General features: G+C 37.8%; 1 protein-coding gene across 1 annotated transcript in view; it reads right to left on the bottom strand.

Annotated features, from left to right (window-relative positions):
* The window catches only part of LOC121385338 (disks large-associated protein 4-like), a 172,140-nt gene that overhangs the window by 139,909 nt on the left and 15,673 nt on the right, over positions 1–16,558 (bottom strand). Inside the window, exon 2 of the mRNA XM_041515980.1 lies at positions 15,448–15,554. The gene's annotated coding sequence lies outside the window, so the exon portion shown is untranslated. The remainder of the gene's footprint in view (positions 1–15,447; positions 15,555–16,558) is intronic.

Below are 16,558 nucleotides of genomic sequence, written 5' to 3'. Positions count from 1 at the left end.
TATCTTCGCCTATAAGTCAAATTTTTTTCACCCAAAAATTATTTTATAACTTGGGGGGTCGACTTATAAGAGGGTAAAAAAAATTCACCAAAAAATATTACTGTTTTGGGGATTATTTTACAAGTTTTACTGTTGAAGTATGCCATGTATTTATACTCAAATATGTTAATTTGACACATTTATTTTTTATAACCTATTTTTTTTGGCATTAGAACGGTTTTGGTTATGCGAAAAGGCGTACGATCTCACTCACTTGCCAAGACAACAGTCCACTTAGTTAAATTAACAGTCATCACTAATAGTAAAAATGTAAACAATACTAACTACCTGATGCCTGAGTTTATTTTGAAATCTGGTCACTGGCATTAATGGTTGTTCAAACAATGTTTTGGCGGTGATTAACTTCATGAATATTACTGAGCTTTCCTTAAAATAGACTGATCTCTGCAGTTCACTATCTAGAGCAATAGGGACACACATCATTTGCAAAAACCAGTGTACTTTCCAGAATCCTCCTTACATGTATTATTATGGCGGCAAAACGTGATACTTTCAGTTTTATCGTAGTGATCTGTTGTCAGTGTTTATAAATAAAGTTGTTGTCTGTGCACAAAACCATCTGTACAATACTATACAGTAACAGTCAAACAGCTTTCACTCTCTACTAAGGGAATATTTCGTTTTGATGCTATGTAATAATGATAGTTTGATTGGAATAGTCTGATTATATTGCGATGTACAAAACGTGAAAACCGAAGTTTGTAAAATAATTTTCTTTTGTTCAAATATTATTGTTCTCATGTGCTGAAAATAAGAAATATTTCAATATTTATAAGTAGTTTTTCATGGGTCGACTTATAAACGGGTCAATGAAAAAATAAGTTTTCAGGGCTTGAAATTAGGGACTCGACTTATAGCCGAGATCGACTTACAGGCGAAGATATACGGTATGTGTTATATTACATATCATAGGAATTAAAGGAATTTTTGAAAGGTGTTTGTTTTTGTAGTTAACTACCAGAGATATACTCCCTTTTCATATCATGGGTTGCACAGTATAATTTGTTTGGGGGGATGGGGTGGTGCTGGTGGTGATGTTTAGCACACACAAAGTGAATCATGTAATTACAGATCCATTGAATGTCCTCTATAAACAGGTTTAACTCTATAATGAAATGGTGTTAATGTATGTAGTGGAATAACAGTTATTAAAAGGTTCTAATAGAAAAAACAAAACAAATTATGCCTCCAACCTGTTTGGCATAAAATAGAAAATGTAGTACCCCAAAGCACAATGTACATTTTAACCTATTATAATTATCAATCAATCACTAATGGCTTGTGCAAATTGATAATCCATCACAAAAGTGTATCTGATTTAACACTACACACACTAAATGGATTAGGAAACTACAAGCATATGCAAGAGATTGAGTTAATGAAACTGCACTCCCTTCATGTACACGGCCTACTCTCATTAAATCAGCAGCAAGGGCTTTTAAATGCACTTTTGTCCAGACAGGGCAGCACATATCATCGCCACCTTAGATACATACGAGTTGTAATAGACGGATGGACATGTGAGGTGTAAACACAGCCAACTACACCGCTGTCACAACCTTAGATACATACGAGTTGTAATAGACGGATGGACATGTGAGGATGGACGTACCTGTACTAGTGTGTATACAAATCCTGTTGTGTGAGGTGTAAAGCCAGCCAACTACACCGCTGTCACAACCTTAGATACATACGAGTAATAGACGGATGGACACGTGTACCACAGTGTGCTGTCAGGTGTAAGGTGTACAGCAGCCAACTACACCGCTGTCACAACCTTAGATACACACGAGTTGTAAAGCCAGATAATACACCGTACCTGTACTAGTGTGTATATAAATCCTGTTGTGAGAGGTGTACAACTACACCGCTGTCACAACCTTAGATACATACGAGTAAAGCCAGATAATACGGATGGACATGTACTAGTGTGTAATACACAGAGGTGTAAAGCCAAACTACACCGCTGTCACAACCTTAGATACATACGAGTTAAAGTAATAAACGGATGGACACCTGTACTAGGTGTAATACATCAGCCAAACTACACCGCTGTCACAACCTTAGATACATACGAGTTGTAAAGCCAGATAATAAACGGATGGACGTACCTGTACTAGGTGTAAAAATCCTGTTGTGACAGCCGAAACTACACCGCTGTCACAACCTTAGATACATACGAGTTGTAATATACACCGGTTGTAATAGCCATGGACGTACCTGTACATAGTGTGTATATAAATCCTGTTGTGAACACAGCGTGTAAAGCACTACACCACTGTCTACTACACCGCTGTCACAACCTTAGATACATACGAGTTGTAATAATAAAAGGATGGACATGTGAGGTGTAAACATCAGCCAAACTACACCGCTGTCACAACCTTAGATACATACGAGTTGTAATAGGTGTAACGGATGGACACAACCTGTACACAGGTGTAAACACAGCCAACTACACCACTGTCACAACCGACTAACTACACCGAGTACAACCTTAGATACACAAGTTGTAAAGCCAGATAATACGGATGGACATGTACTAGTGTGTATAGGTTGTGAGAGGTGTAAAGCCAGCCAACTACACCGCTGTCACAACCTTAGATACATTGTAAAGAGATTAAAAGGAATACCTGTACGGTGTATGGACATGTTGAGGTGTAAACACAGCCAACTACACCGCTGTCACAACCTTAGATACATACGTTGTAAAGCTAATAGACGGATGGACATGTACTAGGTGTAAACACAGCCAACTATGAGACTGTCACAACCTTAGATACACCGCTGTCACAACCTTAGAGTTCTAATAGACGGATGGACTATACCACTGTGAGTGTGTAAATAACTATACCACTGGTGTAAAGCCGACTACTACACCGCTGTCACAACCTTAGATACACAAGTTGTACGAAGTGTGTATATAAATCCTGTTGTGAGAGGTGTACAACCTTAGAGCTAACTACACCGCTGTCACAACCTTAGATACACAAGTTGTAAAGCTAATAGAAGGATGGACACCTGTACTAGTGTGTATATAAATCCTGTTGTGAGAGGTGTAAAGCCGACTAACTACACCGCTGTCACAACCTTAGATACACCTGACTAGTTGTAATAAATCCTGTTGTGAGAGGTGTAAAGCCGACTAACTACACCGCTGTCACAACCTTAGATACACAAGTTGTAAAGCCAGATAATAAAAGGACGTACCTGTACTAGTGTGTACATAAATCCTGTACACGAGAGGTGTAAACACAGCCAACTACACCGCTGTCACAACCTTAGATACACGAGTTGTAAAGCCAGGATGGACGTACCTGTACTAGTGTGTATGTAACCTGTTGTGAGAGGTGTAAAGCCGACTAACTACACCGCTGTCACAACCTTAGATACACAAGTTGTAAAGATACATAAAAGGATGGACGTACCTTGTATAAGTTGTGAGGTGTAAAGCCGACTAACTACACCGCTGTCACAACCTTAGATACACAAGTTGTAAAGCCAGATAATAAAAGGATGGACGTACCTGTACTAGTGTGTATATAAATCCTGTTGTGAGAGGTGTAAAGCCGACTAACTACACCGCTGTCACAACCTTAGATACACAAGTTGTAAAGCCAGATAATAAAAGGATGGACGTACCTGTACTAGTGTGTATATAAATCCTGTTGTGAGAGGTGTAAAGCCGACTAACTACACCGCTGTCACAACCTTAGATACACAAGTTGTAAAGCCAGATAATAAAAGGATGGACGTACCTGTACTAGTGTGTATATAAATCCTGTTGTGAGAGGTGTAAAGCCGACTAACTACACCGCTGTCACAACCTTAGATACACAAGTTGTAAAGCCAGATAATAAAAGGATGGACGTACCTGTACTAGTGTGTATATAAATCCTGTTGTGAGAGGTGTAAAGCCGACTAACTACACCGCTGTCACAACCTTAGATACACAAGTTGTAAAGCCAGATAATAAAAGGATGGACGTACCTGTACTAGTGTGTATATAAATCCTGTTGTGAGAGGTGTAAAGCCGACTAACTACACCGCTGTCACAACCTTAGATACACAAGTTGTAAAGCCAGATAATAAAAGGATGGACGTACCTGTACTAGTGTGTATATAAATCCTGTTGTGAGAGGTGTAAAGCCGACTAACTACACCGCTGTCACAACCTTAGATACACAAGTTGTAAAGCCAGATAATAAAAGGATGGACGTACCTGTACTAGTGTGTATATAAATCCTGTTGTGAGAGGTGTAAAGCCGACTAACTACACCGCTGTCACAACCTTAGATACACAAGTTGTAAAGCCAGATAATAAAAGGATGGACGTACCTGTACTAGTGTGTATATAAATCCTGTTGTGAGAGGTGTAAAGCCGACTAACTACACCGCTGTCACAACCTTAGATACACAAGTTGTAAAGCCAGATAATAAAAGGATGGACGTACCTGTACTAGTGTGTATATAAATCCTGTTGTGAGAGGTGTAAAGCCGACTAACTACACCGCTGTCACAACCTTAGATACACAAGTTGTAAAGCCAGATAATAAAAGGATGGACGTACCTGTACTAGTGTGTATATAAATCCTGTTGTGAGAGGTGTAAAGCCGACTAACTACACCGCTGTCACAACCTTAGATACACAAGTTGTAAAGCCAGATAATAAAAGGATGGACGTACCTGTACTAGTGTGTATATAAATCCTGTTGTGAGAGGTGTAAAGCCGACTAACTACACCGCTGTCACAACCTTAGATACACAAGTTGTAAAGCCAGATAATAAAAGGATGGACGTACCTGTACTAGTGTGTATATAAATCCTGTTGTGAGAGGTGTAAAGCCGACTAACTACACCGCTGTCACAACCTTAGATACACAAGTTGTAAAGCCAGATAATAAAAGGATGGACGTACCTGTACTAGTGTGTATATAAATCCTGTTGTGAGAGGTGTAAAGCCGACTAACTACACCGCTGTCACAACCTTAGATACACAAGTTGTAAAGCCAGATAATAAAAGGATGGACGTACCTGTACTAGTGTGTATATAAATCCTGTTGTGAGAGGTGTAAAGCCGACTAACTACACCGCTGTCACAACCTTAGATACACAAGTTGTAAAGCCAGATAATAAAAGGATGGACGTACCTGTACTAGTGTGTATATAAATCCTGTTGTGAGAGGTGTAAAGCCGACTAACTACACCGCTGTCACAACCTTAGATACACAAGTTGTAAAGCCAGATAATAAAAGGATGGACGTACCTGTACTAGTGTGTATATAAATCCTGTTGTGAGAGGTGTAAAGCCGACTAACTACACCGCTGTCACAACCTTAGATACACAAGTTGTAAAGCCAGATAATAAAAGGATGGACGTACCTGTACTAGTGTGTATATAAATCCTGTTGTGAGAGGTGTAAAGCCGACTAACTACACCGCTGTCACAACCTTAGATACACAAGTTGTAAAGCCAGATAATAAAAGGATGGACGTACCTGTACTAGTGTGTATATAAATCCTGTTGTGAGAGGTGTAAAGCCGACTAACTACACCGCTGTCACAACCTTAGATACACAAGTTGTAAAGCCAGATAATAAAAGGATGGACGTACCTGTACTAGTGTGTATATAAATCCTGTTGTGAGAGGTGTAAAGCCGACTAACTACACCGCTGTCACAACCTTAGATACACAAGTTGTAAAGCCAGATAATAAAAGGATGGACGTACCTGTACTAGTGTGTATATAAATCCTGTTGTGAGAGGTGTAAAGCCGACTAACTACACCGCTGTCACAACCTTAGATACACAAGTTGTAAAGCCAGATAATAAAAGGATGGACGTACCTGTACTAGTGTGTATATAAATCCTGTTGTGAGAGGTGTAAAGCCGACTAACTACACCGCTGTCACAACCTTAGATACACAAGTTGTAAAGCCAGATAATAAAAGGATGGACGTACCTGTACTAGTGTGTATATAAATCCTGTTGTGAGAGGTGTAAAGCCGACTAACTACACCGCTGTCACAACCTTAGATACACAAGTTGTAAAGCCAGATAATAAAAGGATGGACGTACCTGTACTAGTGTGTATATAAATCCTGTTGTGAGAGGTGTAAAGCCGACTAACTACACCGCTGTCACAACCTTAGATACACAAGTTGTAAAGCCAGATAATAAAAGGATGGACGTACCTGTACTAGTGTGTATATAAATCCTGTTGTGAGAGGTGTAAAGCCGGCTAACTACACCGCTGTCACAACCTTAGATACACAAGTTGTAAAGCCAGATAATAAAAGGATGGACGTACCTGTACTAGTGTGTATATAAATCCTGTCGTGAGTTGTACAGCCGGCTAACTACACCGCTGTCACAACCTTAGATACACAAGTTGTAAAGCCAGATAATAAAAGGATGGACGTACCTGTACTAGTGTGTATATAAATCCTGTTGTGAGAGGTGTAAAGCCGACTAACTACACCGCTGTCACAACCTTAGATACACAAGTTGTAAAGCCAGATAATAAAAGGATGGACGTACCTGTACTAGTGTGTATATAAATCCTGTCATGAGGTGTAAAGCCGGCTAACTACATCGCTGTCCGACCGTGTGGTACATGGGCCAGTTTGATCAATGAGTGTAGGGTTTACTCAATCAATACCACGGACGGAGTAACACCCCCTGTTAGATATGTACAGTATGCCACGTCTAGACTGAGGCCAGGGGTAATTTTTACAAACTTTTATTGATCACTTGAGTTTGTCACTTCTCTAACATCTGTACCTGAACATCATCTGCGGGCCTCCCCACACTCATGAAGATTATTACAGGGAATTAACTGACCACATGGTTAGAGGACAACATTTATCAATTATATCATATATCAGTTTTCCAATATCCTGGGGATACCAGAATTTAATTTTGGATACCAGACTTCAAGAACCCAGTATCCCACCGAGATGCCATATAGTACTAAATTCTCAGGAGGGATACCAGATTTTGAATGTTAGTATCCAACTGGGATACTGGCTAAATTTTTTAATCTCGAACACTGTATATATATCATATATGTAATATATTTTGATTGTTTTTTGGTTGTTGTTATTGTGTTTGTCCGTTTTCTATTTGTTTTTGTTTTTTTGGGGAGGGGGGTTCTCAAATGATTTTTCTTATATCATTTTCTTAGCTAAAACCTTACTTCTGGAAACTAAAACTTCTTAAATTAATATACACATGCAAATGCAAAACCTAAAAGATTACCTCATGGTCTATAATTGTAAAATGTATGTACATGTAATCAAGTATTCTAGGCTGTGAATAAAATACACATGACAGGATAACACATATATGTACAAGAAGACGTTTGTTTTGTTTAACGACACCACTAGAGCACATTGATTTATTAATTATCAGCTATTACATGTCAAACATTTATTTACTGTAATATTGCGTTAGACATATAGTTAAGGACCACACAGATATTGAGAGACGAAACCCGCTGTTGCAACTTTTTTCTTTTCTATTAGCAGTAAGGGATCTTTTATATGCACCATCCCACAGACAGGATAGTACATACCACAGCCTTTGTTACACCAGTTGTGGAGCACTGGCTGGAACGAGAAATAGCCCAATGGGTCCACCGACAGCGATCGATCCCAGACCGACCGCGCATCAAGCGAACGCTTTACCACTGGGCTACATCCAGTGAATGAATGAATAAATGAACGGATGAACAAATGGTAAATCAGCCTGAACAAATTAAATTGGTTTTCTCCTTAAAAAAAGATTAATTTTTAGACCAGAACCATGCGATACAAGAAGAGATCAATATCATCAATAGAAAAACACTAATCCTTGTCACAAGCAGTACTAGAACTGGCAATTACAGGTAACTACAAAATGTACATGATGACAACACACATGTACACATGCATCATATTATCAACATCAGCTGAAATACTCGTTACATTTAGCCATCAACACATGGTTACAATATTTTACCTGTAAGTATACGGTGAGTCGGAGACGAAACCCGTCTCTGGATGGTACACAGCGGATTGTTTTACTGCTATACGGACACAAAGCACATGAAGTGAGTGCTCAGCCAGTGGAACCCATGCTCAGCAGCACAGGTAAAAAGAACTGTCCACCTGGTATTGATCAAAGACGGATCACCTCAATCCACTGGGGCCCTATTTGGGATGCACATTGGTCACAGAGAAAGGAATGTTTCGTTTATAGTGACAGAACATAGTTTTTTACTATTAAAAAAGAAAGAAATGTTTTATTTAACGACGCACTCAACACATTTTATTTACGGTTATATGGCATCAGACATATGTTTCAGGACCATACAGATATTGTGAGAGGAAACCCGCTGTTGCCACTTCATGGGCTACTCTTTTCGATTAGCAGCAAGGGATCTTTTATATGCACCATCCCACAGACAGGGTAGTACATACCACGGCCTTTGATATACCAGTCGTGATGCACTGACTGGAACGAGAAATAGCGCAATGGGGCCACCAACGGGGATCGATCTCACACTGACCGTGCATCAAGCGAGCGCTGTACCACTGGGCTACGTCCCGCCCTTTTTTTAACTATTAGGAAGGAAGGAAATGTTTTATTTAACGACGCACTCAGCACATTTAATTTACGGTTATATGGCATCAGACATATGGTTACGGATCACACATATATTGAGAGAGGAAACCAGCTGTCGCCACTTCATGGGCTACTCTTTTCGATTAGCAGCAAGGGATCTTTTATATGCACCATCCCACAGACAGGATAACACACACCATGGCCTTTGATATACCAGTCATGGTGCACTGGCTGGAACGACAGTTTATCCTCTACATATATTGTTTCAAGCCAACCACACTGGCTGAAATAAATCATAAACACGTCCATACATATATATTGTCTCAAGCCTTCCATATTGGCTGATATAAATCATAAACACATACATGCATATATATTGTGTGAAGCCTTCCACATTGGCAGATATAAATCATAAACACGTCCATACATATATATTGTCTCAAGCCTTCCATATTGGCTGATATAAATCATAAACACATACTTGCATATATATTGTGTGAAGCCTTCCACATTGGCAGATATAAATCATAAACACGTCCATACATATATATTGTCTCAAGCCTTCCATATTGGCTGATATAAATCATAAACACATACATGCATATATATTGTGTGAAGCCTTCCACATTGGCAGATATAAATCATAAACACGTCCATACATATATATTGTCTCAAGCCTTCCATATTGGCTGATATAAATCATAAACATGTACATGATATATATTGTCTCAAGCCTTCCACATCGGCAGATATAAATCATAAACATGTCCATGCATATATATTGTCTCAAGCCTTCCACATTGGCAGATATAAATCATAAACATGTACATGCATATCTATTGTCTCAAGCCTTCCACATTGGCTGATATAAATCATAAACACATACATGCATATATATTGTGTGAAACCTTCCACATTGGCTGATATAAATCATAAACATGTACATGCATATACATGTATATTGTTTCAAGCCTTTCACATTGGCAGATATAAATCATAAACACGTCCATGCATATATATTGTCTCAAGCCTTCCATATTGGCTGATATAAATCATAAACATGTACATGATATATATTGTCTCAAGCCTTCCACATTGGCAGATATAAATCATAAACATGTCCATGCATATATATATTGTCTCAAGCCTTCCACATTGGCAGATATAAATCATAAACATGTACATGCATATCTATTGTCTCAAGCCTTCCACATTGGCTGATATAAATCATAAACACATACATGCATATATATTGTGTGAAGCCTTCCACATTGGCTGATATAAATCATAAACATGTACATGCATATACATGTATATTGTTTCAAGCCTTTCACATTGGCAGATATAAATCATAAACATGTACATGCATATATATTGTGTGAAGCCTTCTACATTGGCTGATATAAATCATAAACATGTTCATGCATATATATTGTCTCAAGCCTTCCACATTGGCTGATATAAATCATAAACACATACATGCATATATATTGTGTGAAGCCTTCCACATTGGCTGATATAAATCATAAACATGTACATGCATATACATGTATATTGTCTCAAGCCTTCCACATTGGCTGATATAAACCATAAACATGTACATGCATATATATTGTCTCAAGCCTTCCACATTGGCAGATATAAACCATAAACATGTACATGCATATATATTGTTTCAAGCCTTCCACATTGGCAGATATAAATCATAAACATGTACATGCATATCTATTGTCTCAAGCCTTCCACATTGGCAGATATAAATCATAAACATGTACATGCATATCTATTGTCTCAAGCCTTCCACATTGGCTGATATAAATCATAAACACATACATGCATATATATTGTGTGAAGCCTTCCACATTGGCAGATATAAATCATAAACATGTCCATGCATATATATTGTCTCAAGCCTTCCACATTGGCAGATATAAATCATAAACATGTACATGCATATCTATTGTCTCAAGCCTTCCACATTGGCTGATATAAATCATAAACACATACATGCATATATACTGTGTGAAACTTTCCACATTGGCTGATATAAATCATAAACATGTACCGGGGTTCCACCTAGCATCTGGAAAATGAGTCATCATGACTCACAGGGTTTTATTTTGGGAGTCATGTATTCAAAAATGGGAGTCATCTAATGATATATATTTCTTAAATCACATAATTAACTGAATAACTATCTCGTGTATATTGCATACATACATGTATATTATATCATATCCAATATTCTATCTGTATAATACATATATATATACATGTATATCCATTGTTTTTCTTCTTGTATAATTTAGTGGGGGTTTTCTTGTCTTTTTATATAGTCCGAACGGAGGTAGAAAGTATGGTTCTTTCTACATCCAAATATTGTTACATATCCTCTATATAGCTGGTATTCAAAACTTGTGGCACCTTGTTTCAACCATTTCTCAATCGAAATAGTGTAACAAATGGACATACAAACCAAACATGTATAACCTACCATCCTCACTAAATCCCGACTGAAGTACTTGTGTCATTATTAACAAATTAAATCTTCCAATGACAACATAAAACATTTGCCCGCCATTTTAAATTTGCTACATAGAAGGAAGTAACTCGCCCTGCACATTAAGAAAAGTATTAACTTACTGTACGCCATGCCCTATCTTTTTATGCTCCCTTTGGCTTTTAGTCACGCAGTGCTGCATGCTAACCTGGGACCTAATTCACTAAACTGTCACAACTTTGCGATCTCGCAGTGCAATGCAAAAAGACTTGCAAAGAGGATGCTTTGTTGTCTAGCAGAGCCTAAGAGACCTTTGTGAATTAGGCCCCTGTTCTGTAACATAACTGCATCTGCACAATAATTATTATTAACTCCATTTATGAGATTTTCTCTCAACCATTTACATGTATTAAAAACAATAAAGCAAAAAAACAACCCAAAACCAAAAAAACAACCCCTGGATAGACTGAACTAAAAACTTGCAGCTGGTTAACTATTATCTGATGTCCGTAAACAGACCGCCCATTTGACATTGTCGCCGATGCTCTAAATTTAGACAAAGGGACTGGCATACTACATGAGCCACACTGGTTTTAACACTTAAGTTATGTTAAATGTATTGATAAGGTTGGGAACCAGATAAACCGATTGGCTATTTTCGTATTGAACTTCGTTGATGTTGTATGCTTTTCTTTCTTTTTTCTATTTGCTGACACCAGTTTGTTTGGTATTGTGCAATAAATTGAAATGAAATTTAACTGAATTAGTTGTTAGGTTTTTATGTATTAAAAAAAATGAATGTAAAATCAACTGACATCGAAAATATTTTGGTCAACCATGATGCACAGAGATTTTATTTAGGAATATTTGAGGTAAATGTTGCGTCAAATACACAGGATTCCTGCGTCATGTGAAACCCTGCATGTACATGCATATATATTGTGTCAAGCCTTCCACATTGGCCGATATAAATCATAAACATGTACATGCATATATATTGTGTGAAGCCTTCCACATTGGCTGATATAAATCATAAACATGTACATGCATATATATTGTCTTAAGCCTTCCACATTGACTGATATAAATTATAAACATGTACATGCATATATATTGATTCAAGCCTTCCGCATTGGCTGATATAAATCATAAACATGTCCATGCATATATATTGTCTTAAGCCTTCCACATTGGCAGATATAAATCATAAACATTTCCATGCATATATATTGTCTCAAGCCTTCCACATTGGCAGATATAAATCATAAACATGTACATGCATATATATTGTGTCAAGCCTTCCACACTGGCTGATATAAATCATAAACACGTCCATGCATAGATATTGTCTCAAGCCTTCCATACTGACCGATATAAATCATAAACACGTCCATGCATAGATATTGTCTCACGCCTTCCACATTGGCTGATATAAATCATAAACATGTACATGCATATATATTGTGTCAAGCCTTCCACATTGGCTGATATAAATCATAAACATGTACATGCATATATATTGTGTCAAGCCTTCTACATTGGCTGATATAAATCATAAACATGTACATGCATATATATTGTCTGAAGCCTTCCACATTAGCAGATATAAATCATAAACATGTACATGCATATATATTGTCTCAAGCCTTCCATACTGACCGATATAAATCATAAACATGTACATGTATATATATTGTGTCAAGCCTTCCACATTGGCTGATATAAATCATAAACATGTCCATGCATATATATTGTGTCAAGCCTTCCGCATTGGCTGATATAAATCATAAACATGTCCATGCATATATATTGTCTTAAGCCTTCCACATTGGCAGATATAAATCATAAACATTTCCATGCATATATATTGTCTCAAGCCTTCCACATTGGCAGATATAAATCATAAACATGTACATGCATATATATTGTGTCAAGCCTTCCACACTGGCTGATATAAATCATAAACACGTCCATGCATAGATATTGTCTCAAGCCTTCCATACTGACCGATATAAATCATAAACACGTCCATGCATAGATATTGTCTCACGCCTTCCACATTGGCTGATATAAATCATAAACATGTACATGCATATATATTGTGTCAAGCCTTCCACATTGGCTGATATAAATCATAAACATGTACATGCATATATATTGTGTCAAGCCTTCTACATTGGCTGATATAAATCATAAACATGTACATGCATATATATTGTCTGAAGCCTTCCACATTAGCAGATATAAATCATAAACATGTACATGCATATATATTGTCTCAAGCCTTCCATACTGACCGATATAAATCATAAACATGTACATGTATATATATTGTGTCAAGCCTTCCACATTGGCTGATATAAATCATAAACATGTCCATGCATATATATTGTGTCAAGCCTTCCACACTGGCTGATATAAATCATAAACACGTACATGCATATATATTGTCTCAAGCCTTCCACATTGGCAGATATAAATCATAAACATGTCCATGCATATATATATATTGTCTCAAGCCTTCCACATTGGCTGATATAAATCATAAACACGTACATGCATATATATTGTCTCAAGCTTTCCACATTGCTGTTAAAAAGTTGGACTGCAAATCTAATTAGCAGTCTAATTTCAGGTAACCCATTTCATTTTGCATAACCCGTTACAAATATATCATTATGAGAACAGTGACAAATGATAGTGTAAAATATTTTGTCCTTTTTGGGGGGTGAGAACAAAAAATGGGTTATGCAAAACTAGACTTGTGCGGAAGACATGCAAATGTTACTATCTTTGGCACAATTGTTTTCAGAGGCCTTAATTTGAAGACAATATTTAGAACTGTTTTAACTTTATTACTCTCTAGCATCTGCTTCCAACTTAAGATTTGAGAAGCGAAGACTGCTTCACACTCTACAAAATGAAGTTCGAACCTTGATTTAATTGCTACCTATCCGTGGTTACTACTGCAGGGTTTCTGTTCTTTTAAACCCGTTTGTTGCCAGCATCGTTTTAATAACCTCATTTCTGTGACATAATTACTGAGGTAGGGGTGCAGGGTTTCTGCCAGAGGGTACGAAGGGTAAAATAAAATTACAGTAAGAAAAGTGATATTTAAAATTTTTCAAAGTATATGAAATGCAGTGTCAAATTTCAAGTTTTTAAATCCATAACCACCTACATGAAGGCGGGGCACTTATGATTAGGGCCTCTGCGTGTCCAAAATATTGGACTTGAGTACTCAAGGGTCAAACTCGACCCCGACCCGAGTACTCTACACTTACTCTAGATGACAACGTAGCTAAGGAATAAAGTAAAATAGCATCATGCATCTGAATTCCAGCACTGAATGGATGCCAAATCATGCCATTTATAATATTGCATTCCACAAAATCAACTTTTGTTTTCCCTTCATGTCTCATAGCCCTATAATGTAACAGGCAGCAAGCATATTGCAAAATAACATAAAAGATATAAAAATAAATCAGAGTGCTCTTCCTCGCACGGATACTCGAGTCCTGTAAACCGACTCGAGTCTTGCTAGACTCGGCCCATGCCTGAGTACTCGAGTGGAGACTCTACTTATGATCCATTTCATTTTTTTTAATACCCTCAAATTATTTTCAAACAGAAAGCCTGTGATGGGCGAGGGCAGTAATTGTTTTAGAGCACAGCTGCTGTTTAATATAGGGTGTTCTCCAGCTAACAAAAACGGCATTTCTAAAAGTAAAAGGGCATTTTTTCATACATCCCTTGCAATTCAGAAAATTGCCTCAGCTTTGCTTCAGCTAAGATACAAGTACACTTTGTCTCAGCAAAAACTGGTGTTTTAAACATTTATACTAAAATATTTTCAGTGAAGATGTATCAGCAAACCAAATGCAGACATTAATAACTTTTACTTCAGCTTTTGCCTAAGCACTGTTTCACTTTGGGCAGTTTAATCAACAACTGATCAAAATGAAAGAAATGTAGAAAACTTGAGCAATTTCTTTTATGAACACTTAGCCTGACCTCAAACAAATGACATTTTCGCCCTATGTTAGTAGACTGAACCAAACATCCAATGCCTAAAAAACTAATTTCCATTGAGTCCTCTTATAGCGAGAAAATGCAATTTGTGTCAGATCAGGCCAAGTTGAAAATAAATGTTTGTTATGAAACCTCAACATGTTGTTTAACCAGTTGCTTATTAAGAAAGGGGTGTGGGGTGAGGGGATGGGGATGGTATGGGGGTATGGGATGGGGGTGGGAGAGGCCCATACAAATGATTTACTTACCACACACACTACATGTTTGTTCTTGCAGCAGGAAGTGATGACATAAATTGGAAGTATCTCTTGTGATAACCACCAGGCCACTCTGTGTGACCTCCAGTAGTTCCGATCTGTAAGAATATACAACAGTGTGGAGTCAAACACAGGTTGTGATAGTATTAAAACATACTGATCTACACTTCATCAATTTTACAATGTAACAAGCATTCTGAAAGCACTGCTAAAGCAATACATGTCTCCTACCGGGCCAACAAATGTCTGTATCTCCTAGGTTCAAGGGCCACAACTCTGTGAAAAATGGGTAAATAGCCATGAAATTCAAACTTGACCTGTAACTTAACATAACTATAATTAGTAATATATATATATATCTTGAGGCATTGTAAAAAAAGTCTGGAAAACTATACGTGGAACAGACGGACAGACAGACAGACAGGACGGAGACGAAACACTAGTGCCCTCTGGTGGGACAGGTAGTGGTCTAATAACAGGCTTCTGAGAATTGAACATCTGCTTAACCGTAATAATAGATTTAAGTAACTCATCCCCTTTTTGCATAACCCATTATGTCCTAGGGGTGGGACATAACCCAGTGGTAAAGCGATCGGTCAGTCTAGGATAGTGGGCCCATTGGGCTATTTCTCATTCCCACGATGGTACGTGCTATCCTGTCTGTGGAATGGTGCATATAAATGATCCCTTGCTGCTAACTGAATAGAGTAGTCCATGAAGTGGAGACAGCGGGTTTCCTCTCAATATCTGTATGGTCCTTAACCATATGCCCAATGCGATATAACCGTAAATAAAATGTGTTGAGTGCATCATTAAATAAAATAATTCCTCCTTCATTTTGTCCTAGTACATGTTAGTTGTGACCTAAATGTTGTGCAAACAACAGATAGGTTATGCAAAATTATATCTGTGCAAGCAAAGTGCGAATGAACAATTATTCTCACGATCTGCACAGGCCGCGGAACGTAGCCCAGTGGTAGAGTGCTCGTCTGATGCACGGTTAGTCTAGAATCGATCTCCATCAGTGGGCCCATTTGGGCTATTTCTCGTTCCAGGCAGTGCACCATGACTGGTATATCAAAGGCCATGGTATGTATCCTGT

Source organism: Gigantopelta aegis, chromosome 11, assembly GCF_016097555.1.
Source record: "Gigantopelta aegis isolate Gae_Host chromosome 11, Gae_host_genome, whole genome shotgun sequence".
NCBI classification, from domain to species: domain Eukaryota; kingdom Metazoa; phylum Mollusca; class Gastropoda; order Neomphalida; family Peltospiridae; genus Gigantopelta; species Gigantopelta aegis.
The sequence above is the reverse complement of the archived record's forward strand: the minus strand, read 5'-3'. Positions and strand labels throughout refer to the sequence as shown.